This window comes from Emydura macquarii, unplaced genomic scaffold (assembly GCF_026122565.2).
Source record: "Emydura macquarii macquarii isolate MOO-44397 ecotype Brisbane River unplaced genomic scaffold, CSIRO-AGI_Emac_v2 contig_3295, whole genome shotgun sequence".
NCBI lineage: Eukaryota > Metazoa > Chordata > Testudines > Chelidae > Emydura > Emydura macquarii.
In genome coordinates this window covers 7204201-7210200 of record NW_027133432.1, presented here as the reverse complement: position 1 = coordinate 7210200, position 6000 = coordinate 7204201, and positions in this window count along the sequence as shown.

The following is a 6000-nucleotide window of genomic DNA, read 5'->3' as shown; positions in this document are numbered from 1 at the left end:
AAGAAGTCCTCCTTAATCTGTGTACTTGATAAAGAACATGAATATCACTACATCTAGCTATCAGTTAAATTGCCAGACTGCATCTGTACAGTGCTTTTCCTGTTTTCATCTGATATGAGTCAGAGGTGATTAGTATGGTTAGAAAGTAGCTTGACAGCCTGCTGTTTCCCTGAGGGTTCTCTTTTTGGTGGGAGGAAAATCCTTCAGCAAGAGTGCACAGTAAGAAGCAAAAGTATTTTGAAATGATGTTATTCACCTAATGCTTTGGTGAGCGAGCAAAAGATTTGCTTTGTCTGCCAGGAGATAAGATTTTTTTTCCCCCCAGAATGTGCAAGTTCATGTCTTTATATGATGAGTACAGAAAAAGCACAGATTTACATAATCAATGTTTAACAAAATTAAGGGCAACAGAGCTTGTGAAAATGATTAGCAGAATAATAAACGAAAGTTACTGACACCATCTCAGCTCTACCAGTGATTGAATGAAGACAATCATTAGATTTGTTTTTAATACTAGGTTTCAAAATATAGCACAAATGAGCACTGTGGGGTTTGATCATTTGACAGCAAAATTAGCTTAAGTCTGTTTGTAAGAGGGAGAGTAGTCTATGTCATGGGGAACTAGCCTGTTGGCTGTGAACAGGCAATAGCTGAATAGTAATCATTACTTTCTACAACAATGACACTTTAATCATGAGTGAAGTAGTCACTTAAAAAAGGCTGATAATTTTCTTCAAATTTAAATGTCTCAGTGGTTTTCCTTAAACTAGTTTTAATCTAATATGTGTCAGTTAAGAATATGAAACAAGGCCAGTCTGAAATATTTAGCTTGGACATTTTTGAAACATAGAGTTTCATCCTTAACTTTAGAGAAATGTATATTTTTTCACTCTGCCATAAATGAAATGTAGGTGACTGGATTTTTCTCAAAATACTTTTATGCTGACATTAAAGTAGCAGTCATGATAGTGAAATTGCTCATGTGAGTAAAGTTATATGTGCAGTTGACTGCAACACTGTGGTCTAAAAGCACTGCTGTTTCCATTAGCCCTGGAACTGTGGGAAAATGATAGGGTTTTTTAAGATTTTTTTTTTTTTTTTTTTTTTTTTTTTTTGGGTACATAACCACATTCGTGGCATTGGCAGTGTAGCAAAATGGTCTGTTGGCCAGAAAGAGTCAGGATTTTATTCTTAAGTGTTCCCTCTTATTTCACAAATTGCACCTACAGAAATGCTTTTTAGGGCAATATTAACAGGAGATATAACACTGAAGGGTAGGAGTCACCTATTTAAACAATGTAGGTTTTTCACACTTTTCCTAGAATGGAAGTACAAAAGGGTGAAGAGGTTAACCTGCTACCATTTTTCAATTTGAAAAAAAAATGCTTTCTGATTTGAAAGTTGTCTGCAGTAGAAGAAATACAGATTGGAAATAAAGTAACATACTTCTCAGTCAAGTAAAGATGATCTGTTCAGTAAGAAACCTAAACCTGAGACAGTTTTGTATTGTCCCTTTGATTTACATCCTGATAAACTGAATGAATCATCCCATACTGTACGCAACACTAAAGTTTTATTTTCACAGGACAAAGACTGTTCCATTAATTATACAATTCATTTAATAAATCAGGAATTTTAGGCTGAGTCATAAGCATTGGAAGCAGGATTAACATATAAAGTTGTCTTGATAAGTGAGTTGATTCTGGATATTGCTAGGAATTTATCTTATAAACTGTTTGAACCTGTTGTTTAGTTGGCTGTGAATTGGTGTTTCAAAATCAGTGTGTGTCAGTGTGATAATTGAGACTACAAAATTATCCTAATAGTGATCTCAACTGTAAGAAGTAAGTGTAAATTCATAAGATGTCTCAATAACCTATAACAATAAATGTTGTTGGGAAAAGGTCTGAAAGAGAATGTATCCAAACCCAAAGGTCTACGGCTTTAACTCAAGGACTGAGTTAAGGTCATGCTTGGTAAACGAGAAAAGTGTGGAACCAGAAATCAGTGAACCAAAATTGGTGTGTTGGAAATTAGGCCTAATGGGTGGACAAAATATAGAGAGATGAGCTATTCCACCTACCATTCTCTTTATGGGTTCTTAAAGAAAGACTTCAGGGAGAAAAATTGGCTAATGGAGCAAGTTTCACCATCATGGCTGCCATCCCCACGATCTCCTGGGTCCCTGGACCATCTTCATCCTAATCCAAAAAGATGTCTTGATCAGATTGGACCAAAGAGAGAGGCACCTGGATGACATGGCCACCCCTGACAACACCAACTGAATCTCAAACATCACCTGGGATGAAACAGAATCAGACTTTAACAGCAACAACATGAGCTCCAGCCCAGCTCAAGTAAATTATTTTCTTTCCCCCAAAAGGACAGCTATTACCATTTTGACACCATCTAAGAGACTCAGACAAGATGATTTTCCTTATAAAAACTCTCTCTAGCTAAAGGGAAAGGGAATAAGGCATTGTAAAAAGAAAGCCTACCTTAATATTTTACATTTCAAATGCCTTAATTGTTGTTCCTTTTCTTTATCTGGAATAAAAAGTTAAAATTAATTAAATTTAATTAATTAAAATTAATGGTTAAAATTAAAAAAAAATGCATTCAAGGACTGATCCATTTGGTATTTTAAAAACAAAATAAAAACTTACCAGAATAATTAATCTTAAATATGGATTTTTTCACTTGATTGAGGACCACAATCTGGCCAAAATCTTAAGGCCAAATTTAGGCCATATTTTACCATTGCATATGAGTGGGTAATTCCCCTTCACTTGAGTGAATATAGACCATCAATAGTGGTTGGAAGTTAGCTCTAAGGGTCTTATTAACACACACCTGGAAAGCAGGCTGATTCATGTATGCATGCAGCATGCAGAGACTGTCACTGGTCTATTTATAGACTGGGTGAAATTGTATATAGCAATATACAGTAAGATTTTTAAGTTGTCTGAATCTGTATTTGCTATTAAGTCACTAATGTGTATTTTTAAAAATGTCCAAATGTTTACGGAGCTTCAACAAAACATATATTCAGTCTTTTGGGTCAATGATCAGAAATTCTGAAAGTCCCCGTGTTTTTGTATATTAATAATATCCATCTGAAAATGGTCTGGAAATATTCAACAGAAAAGAAGATGGAGGGTCAAAACTTAATTATTGTTATTTATTTATTTAATACCACCTAGAGGCCTCAATCAAGATTGGGTCAACTTTGTGATACGCATTGTATACAAATATAGCAAAATAGCAAATATAGTCCCTGCTCCAAACAGCTTGCAATTTAAAATTGTCATCAGCATAATGACATAATGGGCCTAATTCTCCATTGACTTGCACCTTATGTAGTCATTTACACCTGGAGAAAGGAGGAGAGGTAAACTCCACCAATGTGGTTTGGTAGCATTTTATACCTGTGACCGAATGCACCCCTGTATTTGCACCCTACACATTATTGTAATAATCTTTGTACAAAATATACCTTGTGAGGTATCATTTAAAAATGAATAACTCACTGGTCAATGATATCATGATGAAATGCGTGTATCAACATTATATGTAAAGTTATGAACATAATCTGAAATTAGGTCTGAAATATGTTTACGAGACAAGGCTGGATAAATCAGTTTCTCAAAGACAAAGAACAAGTTGACATTTTTAGCCTGGTGTCATCAAAGTTGATGGTCAATCACCTATCAAGTGGAAATCTTTGGCAAGGAAGCGGGGCAGGAACGAACAGATCTGTGTCTTAGCAAACAACAGCATGGAACTTTTTTTCACCACAAGACTCCATGACTTCAACCTCACAGTGATAATGAACTTTACCTAAGGGTAAACCTCAGGAAAATGCATTTTAAAGGGTGACTGAACTAAAAAGTGAGGGACAAAAACAGTTATGTCTCCCTGTCCATCTCTCTCTTTCACCTAAGAAGACAAAAGAAACAGCTGTTGGATGTTGGGAGCAGATCCTGACCTGAAACTTGGTCAGCCCAGTTGCTGGGAGCACGTGGTAAGAATCTTATCTTAAATTAGACTTGATTCAAGTTTTAGCACTAGAAAGTGTTCAATTTTTTTTTCTCTTGTAACCATTTCTAACTTTAATGCTTTATACTTGTATTAGCTTAACACCTACCTCTTGTAGTTAGATAAACTTGTTTTATTCTTTAATCAAAACTAATACAGTGTTGTGAACTGTGTGGGTAATTCCTTGTATGATAGAAAACTGTTGTATATTGATTCCCTTAGTGAGGCAACAAACCTAATATATATGGATTGTTCAGGAGAAGGCTGGACAGTGCAGAACACATGTTTTGGAGGGAAATCTGGGACTAGGAGTGTGTTGAGGTCACTCCGCAACTGGTAACCAAGACTGCTGGAAGCCAGAGTATGTGTGGCTGGCAGGCTGCAGCTGTACATGGATGCTCAGGGTGTTACTTGCATTCTAGAAGGCTGTTTGTGAGCAGCCCAGGTGAGAGCTCCAGCACCAAAGCATTGTGAAACATCCAATTTTGAGGGCTGGGGTGACACCACCTCTCACTGGTCTGGATAGCACCCTGGAATGTTGTAATTGCACAGTTTTAAGAACTACACCAGGTTCAAGGCAATGGGGAATCAGGCCTATGGTGTAGTGCTTTTAATCCTGAATCCCTTGAAAATATGCTCTTCACCATCAAATTTACCTTAACTTGCTTATTTGATAGGTCCCTGACTTCTTTGTGAGCTAGTGAGACATGATGTGGCATCTTTCCAGGCAGTATTCTGTCTGATATGGAGTTAGTCTGAAGTTCCTATCAGCTTTCTTAAAGCACATATTGTTAAAGTGAAATGTTTGAGGTTGCAGGTAACACCAATGTCAACTGTAGTTCATTAGAACCTCAAGCAGATGGCCTCCTGGCAGCACAACAAGACACCTAGGATGTCTAATGAGATGAATTCATTGGAGGACCTAGACATTCCAAACCTTTAGGGGAGGACACATGTAGCTTCTTGAAATAAAATGATTTATCTTTGTTAGCACTTTGCTTGGACTGCCATTCTGTAATTCTGCTTTTAATCATTCTACTTGCTCACTAAAATGAAAGTTGTTCTTTCCTGTGTTTGGGATGCTGTCTGGCCACTTAGTCCCCATGTATCTTCAGGATGATATGCCAGATCAGGCTCCTGCCCCCAAGTCTTATGGGACAGCGAGAGAATCATTCAAAGGGTTCTGGGATTTGAAGCGCAGCTGGTGGCAGTAATGCCTGTAGCAAGCAGTGTACACTACTTTTCACTTCTGCCATATGAATAGGAAGTATGGACTTGTTACCAACCCCTTGAGGACCCAATAGATAAAGTAACCTGATCTGGCTCCCTCCTGAGGCTGAATGTGGGGCAAAGGTAGCCAGGCAAACCCCCCTGAAGATCTAAGGAAGAAGACAAGGCAGGAGGTGTGGGTTCTACCACCACTGACAATTTGTAATGGAGGTGATAAGGAAGCAAGGCCCATGTGGCAAGGGACACAGAAAGAAAGCTGATAGGAGGAATGTGCAAAGTGTGTCAGAGCAACTGTGGTCTGTTTTGTGATTTCTGAGATTTTAATTTTGCCATCTGATGTGAATTCAAATTCAAGTGTTTGTCAAGATTTGGACAAAATCCAAACTGAATTCAAACTCTGGCACTATTTGAATCCAGATCTGAACATAGCAACCTTTCACCCATCTCTGATAATTTATATGCAGGTTGAACTTGTCTCTCATCTCTAAAAATCAGGCCACTCATATATAGGCAATCATATTTGAAAACATTGGCCTAAAAGTTTAAAAATATATAAGATGTGCAATAAGGGAGATTAGTGTCATAGTATAAACTGTAATCTTTGTAATTTCTTGGTCTCTTTTTGCTGGATTTTTTAACCTTAACACTGCATTCACATTAAATTGACATGATTTAAATATCCAAAGAGATATTAGAGATGGGTTCAGTCTGAAAAGTTCTGATTTGGATCTG